At 33.3% G+C, this 23,563-nt stretch overlaps 1 protein-coding gene across 3 annotated transcripts in view; it reads right to left on the reverse strand.

The window, feature by feature from the left end:
• LOC120432655 (GTP-binding protein Di-Ras2) overlaps positions 1–23,563 on the reverse strand; it is a 187,821-nt gene that overhangs the window by 128,028 nt on the left and 36,230 nt on the right. The gene's annotated exons all lie outside the window — the stretch shown is intronic.

The following is a 23,563-nucleotide window of genomic DNA, read 5'->3' on the forward strand; positions in this document are numbered from 1 at the left end:
AAAGTTGGCCTGAATAATCAGGGGGCAAAAAAATATTTTTTCGAAAAATTTCAAAATTTTAAGGAAAATTAAAGTTTAATTAATTGAAAACCAGTTAAAATGCATTTTCCCGCGTTTACAATCATATTCAGCATGTTTGAACATTTTTGAAAACATTTTAAATTTTCATGAAAAACCAATGTACAGTCCCACGAAAAGTTTTTTCTTGTGAAAAAAAAAATTCGGTCAATACCTCGATATTTTCAAAACAAATGATTGGAAATCAACTGTACGTCTGTAAAATGCATTTTAAAACACTTTTTTCATCCAAATGTTGAAAGCTAGGCCCCCCCCCCCCCTCGACATTGGTCAGAGCCGAGGGACATAAACTTCAAAAAATATTTGCAACGGCCTTATCAGTTAAAAAAAAATCACGTTATCACAACAAATCAATTTTAGGTGGTTATAACTTGAAAATAGAGCACAGTATTTTCCTGTTTTTCCAACTTTGCAAACAACAGCTCAAAAAAGCCAAATTTTGGGAACATTCTAAGCTTCTGAACATATTTAAAAAAAAAATGCGACTTTTTTCAAAATACTTATCAAACATTATTATAACTTGAAACGTTGCACTTTTTCAAAATATTTTTTTTTAATTTACATCAAAATTTTTTTTGAACTTTTTGAGGATTTAAAAAAATAATATTATAAAAAAATCATTACTTGGTCAAAGATCTTTAGCCACACCTTGAATTTTCTGGAAAAATGGCATTTTACGTCTCCGAAAAACTGTTTAAAAAAAACTAAAAATAGTGTTTTTTCTTGGAAATCAGTTTTTGTTACTTAAAATTTAATTCCAAAAAAATACTATTTTTATTTATTTTTGGTTATTTCTTTGGGAAAAATGCTCCTAAAATACTAAAAAAGTACAGCCAGATTGAAAAGTACCAAAATTTAATTTGATTAAGTAGACAATTGCTCTTTACGTAAATAAACAAAAGTTTCATTCGAATCACAAAAATGCAAAAAATAATCGCTGTCCGAAGTCTACAGCGGGTTGAAAACAAATATTTAAATTTAAAAAAATCTTCAAATTTCGACGCGACCTGAAAAGAATCGAAGTTTGTATGCATAGAAAACCAAATTTGTATTATTTGTTTGCCAAAAAAGTTCACATAATAAAGTTTACACAAAAGCACACTTAACTCCGCTCCAAAGTTGTCCAAATTCTCCTTATCAATATAAATCTACTCCCAAATGAACGAAAGTATCGCAAAAGGACAAAGCGTTTCCCGGAAAACTTTACCATCACTCCCCGGAAGTGACAAAACGGCGGCGGAGTCGATGAAAGTTGTTACACACACACACACCGCCACAGAAAAATCAGATCCCTCACCGATGATTGGTTTATCAAGCTTTTTGTCATCACTTGATGACATTTCCATTTTAGTAGCACCGCTGCTCCAAAATTAAATTTCAACTTTGTTATCGTCGGCTGCAAAAGTTTTTCCATGTCTGCTGCCTCCACTTCTCCCCCTTCCACACTCCCGGTTACCATTTCCGATAGGTGCTTCCGGTGAGTCGTGTCCCCTGGTCGGTGGGACTGGGAATCACATTCGGATGGAATAGCCCTAGTTTGTTTTTTGGTTTGTTTTTTTGTACCATCTGATGATGGGTGAAATTTTGTCGACAAAGTTGTGGCATTTCGATCAATATTTATCTTGTCCAACAGAGAATGAAGTTATTTAATTTTGTTTTTAGAACAAACGGATTCAATTAGTTTGAGATACCATCAGGATGGAACAACGATCGTGATTGTACAGTCCAGTGTTGTTGACAATTTGCTGCTCGAAGAAAAGTGTATAAACATTCCAAAATTTAATCCACTAAAAGCACTTAAAGCTGCGACACCTACGCAAGGGGAAAAAACGTCTCGTACGATACGTTGAAAGCAGCCCGGCAAACCACCTGTAACGCAATTTACTACGACTTGGGCACACCTCCGCGTTACTTCCGGCGTGGCGGACGGTGAGCGACCAACTTCCTGTCTGCAAGTGTCACACAGCTTGCTCGCTGGGCTGGACTGGTTTTTCCCTCCACTCGGTTGGTGGGCGAAAGGTTCCACCATGGCACGTTTTCTGGTTTCTTGAATTCTTGTGTTTTTTTTTTCTTTAATTTAGCGATTACATGAGATTTACTTTAAAAATGATACGTGAATAATTCTTAGACAAATATAACATGATTTACATTTTCTATTTATAGTTTTTTATATATCTGTTTTTTCAAGAATACGTCAAAATCCAACAAAAAGTCAAAGTCATAAATACAACTACGAAGACCACCACACAATGTAACGCACGAGTAAACTTACAAAAAAAGTTTCGTCAGCTGCAAAAAAAAAACTAGAAAGAAAACCGCATGAATGGGAACTACCTTCGACATAACATTTCAGTGTTATTAAATTTGCAAGCGTTTTCTGGTGTCCTCTACCTGTGGTGGCGTGGCGACACGTGGGAGCTTTTGAGGCGAAGGAAATATAATTTAAAACTTGCTTCTTTGGCTCAACGCTGCAGGAGCCAGGGATAATGCACTCTGGCATAAAAGTTTATAATAGTTGGGTAAAGCCACTTTAATTGGATATGTACTGGTTGGTGGGTCTTGATTATACTGTGAGAGACTATCACCAACATTCAAGTGTATGTTTTCTGATATTGAATTATGTGTTGAAAAACTTTGATAGAGAAAGCAAATAATGATTAAAACAATACTTTTCAAAGTAACATTTAATCAACTGTTCGAAAAGCTTAAGCTACTATAAAGTGATGGGCAGTTCTCTACGAAATCGATCTTTTTTTTTTAATTTTAATTTTTGTAATTATTAATCCGGCTGAAACTTTTATGGTGCTTTCGGTATGCCCAAAGAAGCTATTTTGCATCATTAGTTTGTCCATATAATTTTCCAAACAAATTTGGCAAATGATGTAAGAAAATTCAAAAATCTGTATCTTTTGAAGGTATTTTTTGATCGGTTTGGTGTCTTGGGTAAAGTTGTAGGTATGGATAAGGACTACACAGAAAAAAAATCATACACGGTGAAAAAAATGGTGATTTTTAACTCAACTTTCTGTCACAAAAACTTGATTTGAAAAAATAACACTTTTTTTTATATGTTTTAGGGGACGTCAAAAGCCAACTTTTCCGAAATTTCCAGGTTGTGCAAAACATCTTTGACCGAGTTATGAATTTTTGAATCAATACCGTTTTTTCAGAAAATCGAAACATTGGTCGCAAAAAATCGTGAAAGTTTTCAATCTTTTCGAAAACAATATTTTCAAAATGTTCAAATCAAAACTAACAATTCAAAAGGGCCAAACATTAAATATTACGCCCTTTTGAAATATTAATTTTGATTTGAAAATTTTGAACTTATTGTTTTCGAAAAGATCGGAAAATTTCACGAATGTTTCATATTTTAGCATTGTAAATCGGACCATTAGTTGCTGAGATATCGACATTAGAAAATGGTGGGTTGTTTGGGTGAGACTTAGAAAACAACAATTTTCCTGTTTTTTGAACCTTTGCATGGCAATATCTCAGCAACTAAGGATTATATCAACAATGTTTAAAAAAGCATAATATAGAGAATTTTCTCAGCTGTTCAAAAATATTATTTTCAAAAATGGGCAAACATTTTTTTGAAAAAAATCAATATTGATTCAAAAATTCATAACTCGGTCAAAGTTTTTTTTGCACAGCCTAGAAATTTCTGAAAAGATGCCTTTGGATGTCCCCTAAAACATACCAAAAAATTAAAAAAAATAGTGTTTTTTTTTAGCAAATCAAGTTAAATTGAAAATCACCAATTTTTTCTACCGTGTATCATTTTTTTTTTCAGTGCAGTCCTTATCGATATCTACAACTTTGCCGAAGACACCAAATCAATCAAAAAATTTCTTCAAAAGATACCAATTTTTGAATTTTCATACATCATTTTTGTATGGACAGCTGCCAAATTTGGTTGGAAAATTATATGGAAAAACTAATGATGCAAAATAGCTTCTTTGGGCATACTGAAAGCACCAAAAAAGTTTCAGTCTGATAAAAAAAATGCAAAAAAAAAATTGGATGACCAAAATCTGAGAGAATTGCTCTAATTTAGAATTTTTAAGATCCAAGATGGCGGCAAAAATGGCGATGATGATACATTGAAAAATGCATTTTGTAATTTTATAGTAACTTTTCAAATTTTACCTCAATGAGGTCACATTACTCAAATTTGAAGTTGAACGTAAAAAAAACACTTTCTTTTGTTCATGATTCGATTATCCGAAGTCTGGACTGTATATAAAAGCTCAAACCACTTAAGCACTTATTTTCTGTTCGATCTGGTGTCTTCTACAAAGTGTAGATAGATGTAAGGATTATTCTGGAAAAAATAGGTGCACTCTTGAAAAATATGTTTTATTACTTATCAAACTCGAATTACGCAAAATTTAATTTTCGTTTAATTTTAATATTTGAATATGTTTTTGATGACTTAAAATGTAATCTTTTGAGCTCATGCAAAGGGAAAAAAGATAACAATAAGGGTTTCTGAGTGCATCCCAAATAAAGTCAAATAATTAAATGCTGTAATATGAACGATTGAACCAATTTTCGTCAAAATATTTAAAAATATTGATTCCAAAATCTCTCTATTTTTTGCCCTCGTGGATTGGCTGAATTTTTCGTCGTCAGCCAATTTTTGCCAAAGAATCAAACAATCCACAAAACTTTTTGAAAAACTCTCAATCCTTGTACCAACTGACCCAGGTTGTATTCGAATTAATAATTGTAAGCTATGAGAATTAATTTCAGCAATTTAAAGAATATGTTTTTTTTTTCTTTTCTGAACCTGGAATATCTTAGCACAGAACTTAAAAAGAAGTTGAAGCCTATTAGACGGAAGCTGTTGAATTTGTTCAGCTCTAAAATTGGTCAAAATGACCTGCTGAAAAAATGGCCTTTCGACGGTTAATAGGTCTAGTTGATACAGCAACTTGCATTTTGGACGATATGCCATCATTTAAAGAATTCTAATTATTTTGCTAGCATTTGAAGGAGATTTGGATAATTTATCGTTGACAGGAATCTTTTTCAAAAATCTTATATCCTAATCTATCCTCCACTTCGAATTATTTCGCATAAATTCGAGCAAACTGATGGTATCGGGAATCAGGAAAAAATCTATTCATTTTAATAGTACAATACTGCTCATGTACACCTATACTCCATATACAAAAAAAAACTTTCAGCTGAGAAAAACGCAAAACAAGTTTGTCCCACTAATACGCTTCGTATTAAGTTTCCGCGAAAAAAGTGGATTTCCTCTTGATTTGTAGATCAATGTACTGGATGTTTTTGGCTTTTTTGAAAGATCACACGATTTAGAAGCAAACAGCATCAATAACTTAAATTAATTCAAATTTAATTGTGAATAAAAATGTAAACTAAACGTTACTCATTACTTATTTCGAAGATATGAATCATGTTTGAAAATTTAACTTACTTATTCACTTTTGAAAATATTTGACGAATGTCAGCCTGGTTCTCTTAACCAATAAACTTCATTTCTAAAGGATCATAAAATACCAAGCAAAATACTGAATTTACTAAGAATCTCACACCTGAGTAAGGTGAAAGCAGACATGGATGATAAATATAGAGCAAAAAAAATGTCCCACATCCCTGAAGCTCACAAAGTGAACATGACTGACAGCTCTGCCTGCCTTCCAGCATGGTGTGGCGGAATTAGTGTCACAACCATAAGCGAGCAGCCCCGCCGAGCAGGTATTAGACATCATAATTAATCTGATTTAGTTGCCAGATAGTATTGCATGGCGACTCCCAGGTTAAGAATTATACCATTTGATGATCGCATTACACGAGATTCGCTCGGGCGCTAGTGTCGAGGATTATAGTCGGTGTGTGTCCTAGAAATGGTGTATTAGTCACACGCTCACACTCATCTCCAGTTTTCATTCGGCGTGAGAGCACCCGCGCGCTCCACCCAACTTTCCAACTGTCATTCATCTTTTCATCTGCAAAGTTTATCCGTCGCCACTGTGTGGCAACACTGGTTCACATGATGTCAAGTTGGACAGAAATTTCCATTAAGTTATCCGACTTCATCGATTCCGCGACAATATTACCTCCCCTACAAGCCACTCCAGCTGCTGAAGATTTAGCAACTCCAACTCCGACTCTGCCCTGCTTTTTCAGAAGTTGCCAACTCCGACTCCAACTCTAGGGTAGGTCCTTAAACCATTCACCTTCATAACAACGATCCAACTCCAAGCAAAACTTACTCGAGGATACCGTGGAGATTTTCGCTTGTCCCCTTAAAAAAGTGGACAACGTTCACAACCTATGCTTTCTCGTGCACCAGTGTAATTCAACCGTACACCGGATGAGCTTTCCCCTGCCCTGCATAGCCAACCGGTTGTCACCTCAAAACTCTGCTCACCTGTATCTATTTGGCTTCTTTCCACCACGGTCAGCTCCGTCATGGTCCACCGACCGCAGGGTACACTTCCTGTGTGTCCCTGTGTCTGGTCGGCCTTTCAGATCTCTCTCTCCTTTCATACCTAGGTGTGGTGGGTGTGAATGTGTGCAGCATATCCCCATTCAGCAAAGTCAGGTGATGGGCTGGCTCTCTCTCTCTCTCTCTTTCGAGGGGCTATTTATAGAGGCGGCCCTTGATGAATCACATTCAGATTTGTTCATTTAGTCGAGAGGACTTGGAGGATTGAGGAAGACGGGAATCCTTTCCCCTTTTTTATACACATGTTTTATCCACTTTAGAACGACACCAATCTATTCAGATTCAATAGCTGGTTCTGATGATAGATTTGGGTAGGGTAATTTGTTGCCTTTTGCACTTTTTTTTACAGTTATTATTCAAAATTTATGTAATCTATGATAATTTGAAGGTACAATATCTCAAACTCATTCAAAACTTCAAATAAAGCTAAATCGAAGCTGGTCCTCACGTAGTCGACTCCAAATCTGGAACACAGCCGTGGGACGCAAACCAGGGCCCAATACAACGTGCCAGTCGCACTCTATTCAAACAGGGAATGTTCTGGAAAAGGTGTGGGTTTCGCAAAGTTTCCCATTTCGTATACGCGTTTCGCGGATCCAAAATCAAGAATCGAGACATAAAACACACATCAAAAGTAGGCTCAATTTTGGCGCTCAAAGTGGTGGTTTTTCATACAAACGTATTTCGGCGTGTTATGTTGGATGGTTGAATTGATGAATTTTAGACTTTGAAATTGTTCAAATTTGCGTATTTTAATGATATACCCAAAAAAACCTCAATCAGCCTTATTTGATTAGCAATGAAATTAACTCACCCAATCGGAGAAAAAAAAAGAGAAAAGCAACAAGATAGATGGGCTTGTCCCCCCGGACTGGAACCAATCAGCAAAAGTTCACCAAAGTCATCGTCGCTGAGGGGTGACGTGATTTCTGCGACGACAGCTGATGACATTGATTGCCACGACATGCGCTCGTCCTGACAGAGGACAGCCATTAAAAATTAAAACTGTCATCCATCATGGGATCATCTTATCGAGTCAGTGATCTGATTGTAGAAACAGGTTAGTATTTTGCGAAATTTAGTCTCTATAAATTTTCTTTCACAGTAGCATAATTAGCAAATTCGAGTTTTAAAATTACATTTAATCGAGTTTATGTTTATAAAAAAAAACAGCAATTGAGATTCCAATGAAATTATATTTACCATTGCCGATATTTCAGAACTTCATATGAATTTTGCTTGTGCTAATACTGAGTAACTATCAGGGATGGAAAAATCGCAAAAATATATATATATGAGGGTAAAGAGGCATCAATTTGTTGAAAATATGATCAAGAAAAAAAATTAAATTAAATTTTGTTGCATGATCAAAAAGAGCATTCTAAAATGTTTTTACATTTTTTGATAATGTGCACCATTTCCAATTTAAAAGCATCTCGGCATTTTCAAAAAATATATATATAAGTTATGTACGGGGTTCCCGGGAAGCGGGCCATGTTGGCTGCTTCCCGGCCCGTGGGGAGGTTCGGATAATTGACTTCAGCACTGCACTGGTTGAAGGATGAAACTAGACTGCTTTATTATTTCAGAAAGAATGCTTCGTATGACAAGTCTGCAAGTGTTGGTGCAATACGGCTAGGGGTGCCAGGCCGTAACTACCCCATCGTTAGACTCGAATCGTCTCGATTCGACTTTAAAAAACTGTTTTAGTTTTTTTTTTTTTTCTGAGTTCCACTGATGTGCTCGAGTTGCTGCGGAGTTCGTCCAAGGGCGGATGCCTGACGTATCGAGGACATCACATTCCCAATGACTGTTCCAGGCTAGACGGAGTCCTGACGTGTCGAGGGCCTCACAAATCTAGTTGTCTGGAGTCCCGGGATGGCAACAGGAAGGATTCCTGACGTATCAAGGATATCACATTCCTAGCATTTGGTTAATGCGGCTCAGGCTCATAAGAATTATGAGAATTTTCTGGTTTGATTTAAACGATTTCTTGCTAACTTGTCCTACCAAACTTAATTCTAACAGCGATATTCGGTGTACAGTTTCTTAGTAGCATCCATCAGAATTTTCGCAGGTTAAGGCTTTTGGAAGGGACAAAAGCACTTGGGTTGAGGTTGAGCTATGTCTGCTCTCTCCTCAATCACGGCATAAAACCCTTTTTTTTTTTTTGTTCTTTTCGTTAACGCCACAATGATTACAAATTTTACAATTACAACTCATTCTTCATATCCATTACTACCTCTCCAACGCTGGTTAGGTTCATTGGGGAGAAATTAGCCTGGTTGTTTTGCACGTCTGCTGCTTTCCCTAGACGTGGTTACCAAGCGGGTGTTGAGTGAATATGGTGGAAGTCTAAAAGTAAAAAGCGTTAGAAATATCAAATAAAGGAAGGAATGAAGATGCTATTGATTTTTTTTTTTTCGATGCTGTTTGCCTGCCAGTCCTCGGTTTCGGCTCGTGATTATCATCCTGATTCTCTATGGATCAAAAAATATTGGTTAATATTCGATGTTTATAGTGAAAGTAAAAGACAGATAACAGTAGAGATAGACAACTTACAACAAGTACACAAAATGTTACACAGAAAATGCCAATATAACGACTCCTCCATCGTCAAACAAAGGTGCATTTTCTCTTTCAGCGTTATGGTAGTCATGATGCTGTTTTTGTGTATTTGATACTTATTGTAAAAGTAAAAGGCGGATGAAAGTAAAGTAAATAGCTTACATTTAGTAAATAGAATGTTTAACAAAAATGCCAATGAAAATCTTCAAATTGGGGCTCCAATTGAGCAACACGACCATATGATAATATTGTGCGAATCGACTTCGGATAATTTGATGAAAACAGAATTAATTTCAGGAAAAAATACATCATTCTTTGTAACAATTGCCCGTCCATTTTTTTTTTTTGTTCTTTTTTTTTGGGTTAGGGAATTTTAAAAGTATCGTGAAAACACAATGGTGAAAAATTGTCAAGCTAGTTCGTAATTTCAAATTACAAATTTCCAAGTTTGTAATACTAAATTACAAACATGAAAAAAAAATAAATATTTATATTGAATGTAATCTAAGATTACGTAATCCTCGATTACGATTCACTTGTACCCTTTGTATTTCCATGTAATAATGGATTACAATAAAATTACACAACGTCTCAATTTTTAATTTTTAATTTTTAATTTTTGATTTTTAATTTTTAATTTTTAATTTTTAATTTTTAATTTTTAATTTTTAATTTTTAATTTTTAATTTTTAATTTTTAATTTTTAATTTTTAATTTTTAATTTTTAATTTTTAATTTTGAAATTTTTAATTTTTAATTTTTAATTTTTAATTTTTAATTTTTAATTTTTAATTTTTAATTTTTAATTTTTAATTTTTAATTTTTAATTTTTAATTTTTAATTTTTAATTTTTAATTTTTAATTTTTAATTTTTAATTTTTAATTTTTAATTTTTAATTTTTAATTTTTAATTTTTAATTTTTAATTTTTAATTTTTAATTTTTAATTTTTAATTTTTAATTTTTAATTTTTAATTTTTAATTTTTAATTTTTAATTTTTAATTTTTAATTTTTAATTTTTAATTTTTAATTTTTAATTTTTTATTTTTAATTTTTAATTTTTAATTTTTAATTTTTAATTTTTAATTTTTAATTTTTAATTTTTATATTTTAATTTTTAATTTTTAATTTTTAATTTTTAATTTTTAATTTTTAATTTTTAATTTTTAATTTTTAATTTTTAATTTTTAATTTTTAATTTTTAATTTTTAATTTTTAATTTTTAATTTTTAATTTTTAATTTTTAATTTTTAATTTTTAATTTTTAATTTTTAATTTTTAATTTTTAATTTTTAATTTTTAATTTTTAATTTTTAATTTTTAATTTTTAATTTTTAATTTTTAATTTTTAATTTTTAATTTTTAATTTTTAATTTTTAATTTTTAATTTTTAATTTTTAATTTTTAATTTTTAATTTTTAATTTTTAATTTTTAATTTTTAATTTTTAATTTTTAATTTTTAATTTTTAATTTTTAATTTTTAATTTTTAATTTTTAATTTTTAATTTTTAATTTTTAATTTTTAATTTTTAATTTTTAATTTTTAATTTTTAATTTTTAATTTTTAATTTTTAATTTTTAATTTTTAATTTTTAATTTTTAATTTTTAATTTTTAATTTTTAATTTTTAATTTTTAATTTTTAATTTTTAATTTTTAATTTTTAATTTTTAATTTTTAATTTTTAATTTTTAATTTTTAATTTTTAATTTTTAATTTTTAATTTTTAATTTTTAATTTTTAATTTTTAATTTTTAATTTTTAATTTTTAATTTTTAATTTTTAATTTTTAATTTTTAATTTTTAATTTTTAATTTTTAATTTTTAATTTTTAATTTTTAATTTTTAATTTTTAATTTTTAATTTTTAATTTTTAATTTTTAATTTTTAATTTTTAATTTTTAATTTTTAATTTTTAATTTTTAATTTTAATTTTTAATTTTTAATTTTTAATTTTTAATTTTTAATTTTTAATTTTTAATTTTTAATTTTTAATTTTTAATTTTTAATTTTTAATTTTTAATTTTTAATTTTTAATTTTTAATTTTTAATTTTTAATTTTTAATTTTTAATTTTTAATTTTTAATTTTTAATTTTTAATTTTTAATTTTTAATTTTTAATTTTTAATTTTTAATTTTTAATTTTTAATTTTTAATTTTTAATTTTTAATTTTTAATTTTTAATTTTTAATTTTTAATTTTTAATTTTTAATTTTTAATTTTTAATTTTTAATTTTTAATTTTTAATTTTTAATTTTTAATTTTTTATTTTTAATTTTTAATTTTTAATTTTTAATTTTTAATTTTTTATTTTTAATTTTTAATTTTTAATTTTTAATTTTTAATTTTTAATTTTTAATTTTTAATTTTTAATTTTTAATTTTTAATTTTTAATTTTTAATTTTTAATTTTTATAGAACTCTTTTGGTTTTGGATATTTCGTTTCAATCGCGTCAGCGCGACGACCATGTCAAAGCATTTTCTGCTGACCATCGTATCGTTCAAATATCGTCTTCGTTCCTACGCGGTGACGACCGTTTCAAAGCATTTTCTGCTGACCATCGTATCATCCACATATCGGCTACGTTCATACGCGGGGTTTTTTTTTCTTCACTTAAATTTACGGCAAAATCTAATTTTGCCCTATGCTAAACACTTATAGCCTGTGTCGACTACGATTTCGCAATATCGACACAGGAAATTGCTGGTGAACCAGACTTTTTGCCCTAAATTTATTGTACTAAAACTTAATAATTACTTACCTTAAGTCTCGGTAATCCTCCGAGACGACCGACTGCGCCAGTTATGTACGGGGTTCCCGGGAAGCGGGCCATGTTGGCTGCTTCCCGGCCCGTGGGGAGGTTCGGATAATTGACTTCAGCACTGCACTGGTTGAAGGATGAAACTAGACTGCTTTATTATTTCAGAAAGAATGCTTCGTATGACAAGTCTGCAAGTGTTGGTGCAATACGGCTAGGGGTGCCAGGCCGTAACTTATATATATTTCAATTTAATTCAATTAAATTTTAAGAAAGTTCCAAAAAGCGTTTCAGAACCAGCCTTTGATATTTTATTTGTTTTTTGTCAATTCAGTGACTCAATTTCAAGAAAAAAAAACGTTTTGATCTCAGCAGGAAGAGATTATCATTGAAAATTTATCCAATGGTTTACAAGATGTGGACAATTGAAAAGTGAGTGCTAATTAACTGACACTGAGAAAAACTCTTTTTCCAAATAATTTAAACATCAGGAAGCGATATCTCAGCAAAAAATGTGTATGATGAAAAGGTTCAGGGAATACAAAAAAAAAATTTTGGAATTTAATTTTTAGTCATAAAAAATTTATGACGCAAATGAATTTTGTTGGGATGTACAAATCATCACCCAATCAAAGAATATAACATTAAAAATCTCTAAAAAAAATTACTGAAATTTTGAATTCTGTGCTGTTTTCACAATGATGCATAAAAGTTTGTGTATTATAATGTGTGGTTTTTATATTTTATAAAATGATAAAAATAATTTTTTTTTCCTGAGAAATTTGTGGCACAAATAAATCAACAAATTTATTGCAATTTTCGTTTTGATTTTTTTGGTGGGCTTTCTATTTATGATCAAAACTATTTGTGGTTTATCCATATAAAAACTTTTTTTTGCCAAAATAAATATATTGTTTTGTATGATTAATTGGGCACAATAGCTTGGGCAGTGTTCTGCAAGTTGGATTGTGGATGGCTCCTATAAAGTATTTTGGGGTCACATTAGAACTCACAGACCCATTGGTTAAATATTGAACTATTGTTTATATGACAAAACAATTGCAAATTTCTGAGATTTATTTTTAAAATTTATGTTGAAAGGTTAACATGAATTATCAATCGAAATGTTAATTATATTCAATCGTGTAGAGCATCCCTTTTCTGGATAACGAAGGATTGCTATTTTTTTATTTTTTTTTTAAATGCTCTTGTTTGACTGTCTTTCTATACTAAAAAAGAAAATTATTCTTAAATATGGAAATATATTTTTTTAATACATTGTTTTCAAAGAACTGCTAGTGTTTGAAAGAATGCAAAAAATATTTCTGCGAAAGATATTTTTTCAATTTTAATTAATGTGTTGCTTTTCTTTCGATTTGGCTGCTTTCAGATAGTTGTTGCTAGTGGCAACACGATTTTCGACAAAATGTTCGCATTTTTTTGCCTTTTTGTTTTGTTTCTGTTTGATTTTTTGTCCTTTGAATTTGAGTGTTTTTCCTTCCTTACCTTATTTTTTTTTAGAATTTAGCAAAAAGCACAATATTAAACCTTAATTTGATTTGAACATAATTAAGCACTCATTATTCAGATCCAGCATCGGCATCAATGAAACACGTCCGTTTGATTTCCCTGGGCGTTCGCCGTCCAACATTTTCCTATCACTTCCAGATCGGTCCAGCTCAACCCCATCAGCACTACACAAAAAGCAAAAAAAAAGAAAAACAGGAGAACAACTCAGTCCCAGAGTAACGGCAAAAGTCGCTCCGATTCAGCACAATTTACATTTAAATTGGCTTTGTTTTCTCACGTACGCCGAGGACTGATTTTTTCTCTCTAGTTGTTCCGGCCACCGGAATCCTTTGGTCTTGCGGACTCCACTCTTATTTTCCGGGAGCTGGGTGGAAAACGAGACCAGACAGACCAGAGCAGTAGTGGAGAGGAACTGAATTGTGATATCAAATGGATGCTGCTGTTCAGTCGCGCAATCGACCCGATATTGGGAACGGGATCGTGACCTGACTGTGGAAATCTGAGACCAGATCCGGTGATACCCGGTTGTTCAAGGTTTTCGCCCGCCTCCTTCTTCTTCGGTCGCTGAAAAAACACGGGTCATAAATTCCAAAGCTCGTCTAATCCTTTCTCTACGGTGCAATTCTATTTGTTTGTCGACGCCGGTAATCCACTTCTTCCCCCTTCGATTACGATGAAGTTGCCGAGAGTTGTTTTACGCTAATTCCGAGAGTGGAGATTTCACATCAGTCTTCAATTCGGAAATAAACGAAAAACAAGCACGGAATTGTTAAATAACCTGCCCGAGACTCATTCGGCAGAGTGCGGCCACAAATTTACTGCACGGTCTGTTGATTTAAGGGATGGGAGGAGTCGAAAAAAAGTAACCGCTCAAATAACATGAATATTTCAACAAGTTGCAAAAAGGAGCAAGTAAAAAAAAACAGTCCACGATTGCGGCCAGTATGAGGTTTGAAAACATTCCATTGCCGTTTTGGTATCTAAATGGATGCTGGAAGTGAGTGCTGGCCAAAAATATTATTCTACGAACTGTGGAAAATGTTTTTGGGAAAACATATCATTGTTGATAGATCATCAATTCCCAATATTTGCTGGTAACTTTTATCTGTTAAGCAGAAAAGGCGAAAATCTTGTTTTCTTTTCCAATCTTTGTAAATAGGTACTTTGCATATTTTAATACAGCATAAATCGAAAAAAATGCTAATATATAAAGTCATCCCTCATAATCGGAACAGTTTACAGATCGGCCAATGTTCAAAAAATCATAGCAAATCGATAATTGAACATAATGATTTGCTTTTACCTTCATGTGAAAGCTTCAAGTTTTTAAAGAAAAACATTGACCCTTGAAATCCACAAATTCGGAACACTTTTTTCTTACGGATGTAAACAAACTCTGATTATCGCCAGGAGTACATATTTTCTACAAAATAATGACCTCATACACTAGAACCAATGAAACTCAAGCTTAGTAATGTTTTATTAATGGTCTGATAACTTTTTTTTGTCAAAATACCTGTTAAATTCAGGTGTTCCACAATTGTGGGAGGCACAATAACATCCCACAATTATGGAACAGGCAATTTGGAGGCAGTGTTTTGCTGCTCAGGATAAAACAGTCTTAAAATGAATCTTTTTGTTCAGAAAGAACTACTTTTACTAGTGAAATAGCAAGATAATGTTCAAATGAAGGTCCTAAAAATAGTAGGGTAGACAGAAAAGCTACATTTGACTTTCTATTGGCAAATAATCACAAAAGTGTTCCGAATTTGTGGGTGTTCCGAATATGTGGGATGACTGTATGGTGCAGCGACCTCAAATATAAATCATTAAATTTGTCCATTTTTCGAAGCTCACCACAGTTCTGACCATGCGCGCTTACGCAAGCATAAATAATTTTTACCCATCGACTCGCGTTGCGCGACAAATAATTAAGCTTATGTACAGGTGTGGATCATGAGTCATCCTTACCTGAAAAGCCCTTTATTAATTTTCGCCAATTGATAGGCAATCAAAAAAATGGTTAAGCTTTCAATTATGAATGTGCGATGTTATTCCACAGGGGAAATTGAAGGTGTGGCTTAACCAAATTCATTGGCATTGGCATACATTTTTGAGAATATTTGAGGAACATAATTTTGATATTCCAATAACATAATTTAAAGTTTCACGACAATGGTTCGGACCCATGACTTCCGATTTTGAGGTGTACTCACTACACCATACGGACAGTCATGAAGAATTGCAGAGGTCTGCATAATTTAATTCATGAGGTTCATCGATGCTTCTCATTGAAACAGACCACTTCTAGTAGAACAAAATTTAGTAGAGTTTTCGGGGACTGACTATAAAAACCCCAAAATTCTTGAGGAGGGCTATTAGTTCCAGTCAGCTCCAGCCAGCTCCACTCCAGTCCAGTTCCAGTTCCAGAAGAAGCCCCAGACCAGCCGGACCCGCCAGCAGCCACCAGTAGCAGTGAAGAGTCCGCCAGGACTTAGCCGCCGGGAAGAGTCCGCCGGGACTTAGCCGCCGTGGAGTCAACCAGGGACGTAGCAGAGTTCGGGTCTGGCATGGCTCGTCGCAGAGGTCTGGAGTACAAGTCTGGCTTCAACATAGAGAACTGGCTCGACGAAGATCTTAATGCAAAGTGATGTGATCGTGCGCGTAAAAGTTAAGAGTGTTACCGAAAAAAATGTAATCTTTTAAAAAAAGTGTAATAGACAAATAAGTGAAGTTTACTGATCTGTTTTGACTCTGCAAGTAAATATCACAAAAATCCTGAAAGCCTAAAACCGCTCGGGCCGTTCAATGGCTAAAAGATGAAATTCGGCTTGGGCTGCATTAAGAATAGCGCTGTGCTTCACGCAAAGGATTAGGGGAGAGTGGGGAGATTTGATCCCCTTTTTTGTATCGCACATAACTCTGCCAATATCTCACAAAACTATGAACGTATTGAATGAATTGAAAGCTCAAACATTCAACTATGTTTGGCTGATAAGGGTAATCAGATGAACATTTCGAATCATGCCAATGCGTTAATTAAAATGAACCTACACTTTTATAATGTTAGGGGGGTAATTCTCTACCAACTCACACGAAATCGGGAAAAGTTGCCCCGACCCCTCTTCGATTTGCGTGAAACTTTGTCCTAAGGGGTAACTTTTGTCCCTGATCACGAATCCGAGGTCCGTTTTTTTTTATATCTCGTGACGGAGGGGCGGTACGACCCTTTCCATTTTTGAACATGCGAAAAAAGAGGTGTTTTTCAATAATTTGCAGCCTGAAACGGTGATGAGATAGAAATTTGGTGTCAAAGGGACTTTTATGTAAAATTAGACGCCCAATTTGATGGCGTACTCAGAATTCCGAAAAAACGTATTTTTCATCGGAAAAAACACTTAAAAAGTTTTAAAAATTCTCCCATTTTCGGTTACTCGACTGTAAAATTTTTTGGAACATGTCATTTTATGGGAAATTTAATGTACTTTTCGAATCTACATTGACCCAGAAGGGTCATTTTTTCATTTAGAACAAAATTTTTCATTTTAAAATTTAGTGCTTTTTATAACTTTGCCTGGTTATTTTTTAGAGTGTAACAATGCTTTACAAAGTTGTAGAGCAGACGATTACAAAAAAATTAATATAGAGACATAAGGGGTTTGCTTATAAACATCACGAGTTATCGTGATTTTACGAAAAAAAAGTTTTGAAAAAGGTTATTTTTGCGTTTCTCTTTGTTTCGTCGTCCGTGTCTGTCGCGGGTGACGATGAACGGTCATGATCAAAAACGACCAACATTTTCAAAACTTTTTTTCGTAAAATCAAACCCCTTATGTCTACATATTAAAATGTTTATAATCGTCTGCTCTACAATTTTATAGAACATTGTTACACTCTAAAAAATACCCCTGCAAATTTATAAAAAGCACTAAATTTTAAAATGAAAAATTGTAGATTCGAAAAGTACATAAAATTTCCCATAAAATGACATGTTCCAAAATTTTTTACAGTCGAGTAACCGAAAATGGGAGAATTTTTAGAACGTTTTTAGTGTTTTTTTCCGATGAAAAATACGTTTTTTCGGAATTCTGAGTACGCCATCAAATCGGGCGTCTAATTTTACATAAAAGTCCCTTTGACGCCAAATTTCTATCTCATCACCGTTTCAGGCTGCAAATTATTGAAAAACACGTCTTTTTTCGCATGTTCAAAAATGAAAGGGGTCGTACCGCCCCTCCGTCACGAGATATCAAAAAATGGACCTCGGATTCGTGACCGGGGACAAAAGTTACCCCTTAGGACAAAGTTTCACGCAAATCGAAGAGGGGTCGGGGCAACTGCTGTGTGAGTTGGCGGAGAATTACCCTTATACTAACTAGATAGGTACCAGCAACCTGGGTACAAGAGAGCACACAGGCAGCGATTTTCTGAAATTCGTATGTTTCCAAAAATCCTTTACAGAAAAATAATAAAAATAAATCTTGACTCCAATACCACATTTTACACCACCCTAATCTCAAGTGCTAAAGAGGCTACTTTCAGTCCAATAAAAATATTTTAAAAAAACCAAATCGATGAGAAAATCCCTTCTGAAATACAGATTTTCATTTTTTTTTTCACATGCTATGTCCCTTAGCCTCCTTGGTGGAAAAACAAATAATTTGAAAAAAAGAATGCATTTTTAGTAAAATCGATTGGCGAAAACATAAAAACTTCAACTAATTAACATTATAACTGTAGAAAATTTCCCAAAAATCGATCTTCCACCATCATTCTCCAATTCAGACAGTGTGCCAAAGTTCATCGTGTGCTATCCCAAAATCAAACAGTTTAACTTTATCCCTCAGTTCTTCTGATAATGGCAGACACCTCCCACCCACCTCCCAAAGCTGTTTGCCATCGACATCATCGATACACATTGTGTGGTTGCTGGTGTGGGTGTTTGTGTGTGTGTGTGTGTGTTTGTGCCAAAATAAACTTGGTTGGTCAAACTTTTGCACCCAAAGCAGATGATTGGCAAGGTCACGTTCGAAGGTAAACACAGAACGAACCGCTTTTTCGATACATCACCTGGGCGAAAGTTTTTGGACTCAACTTTTTGGTTCTGCGGTGGTCATTCGGAATGCCATGGGGCTGTGACGGAAAGTTTGTAGAAGCAATTTTAGACTTGTTTTGCTTTAATAACTGATAGAAATTGTATAATTTAAAGTGCTACAGTAAAACAATTTCCCCCAGCAATAAATCGCCCTTAAACCAGCCAATAAATCATATTTAAAGCAGATTCAATTAAATATTCTTCCCACATAAACACACACGCACACCTTAACATTGGCCCCGACCCCGGATGGGGTCGTTATGGCGGAGCCAAGCTGCGAAACGTGACCGGAAATGAAATCCATTTTTACCGCCAATATTTTCCCACCACGTTCTTCGGTTTATCGTTGTCTCCTTCCCACGCCTGCCTGGCACAGTGAAGCACACACGTTTCGACGTGTAGGTGTCAGTTTATTTTGATTTACATGGTAGTCACGAATACATTTCCTCTAGGGGAAAGTGTTGCAACATTTCGTTTTCGCATAACTTTAAAAAACCATTTTATATCTACTATTTTTAAGAACAAATTGATTTAGTCTAATTAATCCAATTGCAGAAGATGAAAAAAACTAAGCAAACTGGAATCTCAAAACATAAACACAGCAAAATATAACCATAAACAAACGGTAACAACACTTCACCCATTTTGCAACTAGAATACAGTTCAAATGAGTTTTCACTCCACTCAAATTAAAATAATGCATCAAGAGCAACTCAGCACAAAGTTGTCGTCGTTGTCACCCACATCAAGGGAATGGCGCAAAACTTTGCTTTTAAGGTTTGCTTTTAGCCGTGTTGAACTTTGCAACCCACATTCTTCACACATACGCGCACAAACACACATACACAGGCCAGAATGCAAATCAGTTGCACTTGAGCAACATTTAGATTATCATTCTCAGATTTCACCTCTGACGTTGTTTGCCGGAATCTGTCTGTGTGTTTGTGTGTTTACACACTCACACAAATGCCCTCGACTGACATCACGCGTCCCGTTTTATGAAGAGTTGATTTCATAGCTGCAGGTCCTTTGAGTTCTGAGACCTCCCCCTGGAGTTCGGCTCATACCCTCAGGATGCGTCGGGATATCCGGTGAACCGCTTTATACAAATTCAACACAATGTAAACACCGAAAATTGTAGGAGAGATTTGACTCATTTTTCTTGTCATCACTTCTCATCTCTTCTCATCTCTTCTCATCTCTTCTCATCTCTTCTCATCTCTTCTCATCTCTTCTCATCTCTTCTCATCTCTTCTCATCTCTTCTCATCTCTTCTCATCTCTTCTCATCTCTTCTCATCTCTTCTCATCTCTTCTCATCTCTTCTCATCTCTTCTCAACTCTTCTCATCTCTTCTCATCTCTTCTCATCTCTTCTCATCTCTTCTCATCTCTACTCATCTCTTCTCATCTCTACTAATATCTTCTCATCTCTTCTCATCTCTACTAATCTCTTCTCATCTCTTCTCAACTCTTCTCGAGCCAGACAGGAATCAAACCCATCACAATCCACTTACAAGGCAAAACCCGTAACCTTACGGCCAAGTTAGTTCGATAATAAAACGATTTAAAACATTCAACATTATGAAGCAAAAAAATATTGCAGAAGTTTAGGCCGATGCAAATATTAAAAAAAGTTTTTGTCCCTCGGCCCTGGCCGAGGTCAAGGGGGGGGGGGGCAAAAAAATAAAAAAATATAAAAATTTAAATAACAGGCTATAGTTTTCACATTTAAATGAAAAAAGTGTTTTAAAATGCATTTTACACTAGTTCAGTTGTTTTGCAATCATTAGTTTTCAAAAAATCTAAGATCTGACAAAAACAATAATTGTATCGAAAAAAAAAGATTTTGCATCCAAAATTTTCAAAAAATCTTAAGATTTTTTAACAAACCCAAACATGCTAAAAATGATTTTAAACGCAGGAGAATGTATTTTAATTTGATTTCAGCTGGTTGCACTTGAATTTTCATTGAAATTTTGAAGTTTATTGTAAAAATATTTTTTTTGCCCCCTGATTTTTCGGGCCAATTTCGAAGGGGGGGGTGACAAAAACTTTTAAAAATATTTGTACCAGCCTTAGGGAAAAATATACATCCATAATTTCATTGATATTTTGCACTCTTTTTTTTGCGGTGTCATTTCTGTAATAAAGTATTTATTACACTAATGCCACTGCCAAAAGATTGCAAAATGTGAATGAAATCATAAAAAACATTGTTTTTTTTCCTTTAGTTCTATGTCATTTCCTGATCTGTTGTCTTATACAGGGATGGTATAATCGCAAAACAATCAATTTCGGTTGCGAACTTTTTCACCCACGAAAGAGAGAGGAGGCAAATCACGCAACAGAAAATTGCTCCCGAAATTCTCCCAGAAAATCAATTCGCTGATGATTTGTGTGAATTTCCTTGTCAGCACCATTTAAATTAATTTATTTCACTTTGTTTACACACATTGCCCATCTACAAAATGTTACAGGTCATTTTTCGTCGTCGTTAAACTTGCAAGTGTAGTAGTGAAAAAGATGTTCCGTCGAATAATCAAGATATTTTTGCCTTCCTCACCTTACTGAGGAAAGGCTATAAAATCACTCGAAAACTGAACTTCTCAATTAGACCTCCTAGACCCACCTTCATGTATACCTATCGACTCAGAATCGAATTCTGAGCAAATGTCTGTGTGTGTGTGTGTGTGTGTGTGTGTGTAGGGATGTGGGTCTGTGCACCAAAAAATATGCACTCGATTATCTCAGCACTGGCTTAACCGATTTGGACCGTTTTGGTCTCATTCGATTCGTCTTGGGGTCCCATAAGTCCCTATTGAAAATTATGAAGTTTAGTAAAGTACTTCTAAAGTTATGCTAAACAAACGATTTTGACTAAAGTCCGGAAGATTGTAAAAAGGGTGGTTTTTGTAAGAAACCCCAGCATGTTATACATTTTTAGAAAGGTATTTAAAAGACCTTTTTAACGCGACCAATACATTGAAGATCTGACAACCCTATCAAAAGTTATAAGCACTTAAGAGTTATTTATACACTTTTTGGAGGCTAATTCTCAGATATTTAGATGAAAACGTATTCCAAATATATCATGCGACCTATCTTTGGATAGGTAATTTAAAGACCTTCCCACGAGCGTGTCTATTTTGGATAGCATTACCCTTTGAATGAGAGGAAGACACCAACCACCTAAGGGTGGATTAAGTAACGTTTTTTTAGATTCCTTTTACCGAACTTTCGTGGGCGAGAGAGGAGACCATGCTCCCTTAGGATTTTTTTTCTCTTGATGAACACCCAATGATTTTTTTAATGATGATTATTCCATCGCTGGTTTCATCATTCAATATTTGCCACTAGTGAGCAGTTCTTTCAGATTTCGGTCATTAGATTTTTTTTTGTATTATTTAATCCGACTGAAACCTTTTTGGTGCCTTCGGTATGCCCAAAGAAGCCATTTTGCATCATTAGTTTGTCCATATAATTTACCATACAAATTTGTCAGCTGGCCATACAAAAATGATGTATGAAAATTCAAAAATCTGTATCTTTTGAAGGAATTTTTTGATCGATTTGGTGTCTTCGGCAAAGTTGTAGGTATGGATATGAACTACACTGAAAAAAAATGATACACGGTAATAAAATGTTGGTGATTTTTTATTTATTTTTTTTTTGTCACTAAAACTTGATTTGCAAAAAAACAAGTTATGAATTTTTGAATCAATACTTATTTTTTTCAAAAAATCGAAAAATTGGTCGCAAAAATTTTTCAAATTCATTTTTCGATGTAAAATTAAATTTGCAATCAAAAAGTATTTAAGTGAAATTTTGATAAATTGCACCGTTTTCAAGTTAAATTCATTTTTAGGTGACTTTTTTGAAAATAATCGAAGTTTTTCTTTTTTTAAATTAGTGCACATGTTTGTCCACTTTTGAAAAAAATAACATTTCAAAAGGGCCAAACATTGAATATTACGCCCTTTTTAAATGTGTTAGAATTTTTTCGACCAATTTTTCAATATTAGCATTAGCATTAGCATTAGCAAAAAAGGTCGCACAATTCCGGATGGCTGCACAACGCTTATCTTGCTGTTTAACTGTAATTAAACGTATAATAGTACTAGACTCTCATCCGGTAACAATATTCCAACACGGGAGATACCATGTTTTCATCTTTAGATGAGCGTGTAATACTATCCAGTAAGATAAGGGGCTCCTGGCCGGTACCTTGCTAACCTCGGGGATTGGAAGGCATGTTAGCAAACATCTATCTAGAATGCGCAGAGATCTCTACGTCACCTAGTGGTATAGATGTTTGTAGGGAGGTTTTGGACTCAATGTTAGTAAATTGAATGTTCTTATTATTTAACACCATCACCACCACCACCAAAAACAATTCCATCACCACAAAGAACCAAGCTAGATTTTAACACAAATACATTACAAAACGCGCAATAATATTCATTAGCACAATGATCCCCCACCGCATGCATGGCATGAACATGAACACGAACACAGCACAAAGAGAACACCACAAAAATCCATCTTCCCATCACTACTGCTTGCCTGATACTCACGAACAGCGACACAAAAGCACACAAAAAATTAACCTAAATAAACACGACTTCGCGTCCCCACTTTCAGCGCACCAATCTCGACCAATTTTTCGATGTTTTGAAAAAATCTGTATTGATTAAAAAAATTATAACTCGGTCAAAGATTTTTTGCACAACCTGGAAATTTCTGAAAAGTTGGCATTTGATGTCCTTTAAAACATATCAAAAAATAAAAATGACTATAAATATTTTTTTTTTTGCAAATCAAGTTTTAGTGACAAAAAATTTAATAAAAAATCACCAACATTTTTTTACCGTGTATCACCAAATCGATCAAAAACTTCTTTCAAAAGATACAGATTTTTGAATTTTCATACATCATTTTTGTGGCAGTGCGTGGCCGAATGGTTACGCTGTCCGCTTTGTAAGCGGATGATTCTGGGTTCGATTCCCATCTGCTGCAACCTTCCATCGGATGAGGAAGTAAAATGTCGG

This window comes from Culex pipiens, chromosome 2, assembly GCF_016801865.2.
Source record: "Culex pipiens pallens isolate TS chromosome 2, TS_CPP_V2, whole genome shotgun sequence".
Taxonomy (NCBI): domain Eukaryota; kingdom Metazoa; phylum Arthropoda; class Insecta; order Diptera; family Culicidae; genus Culex; species Culex pipiens.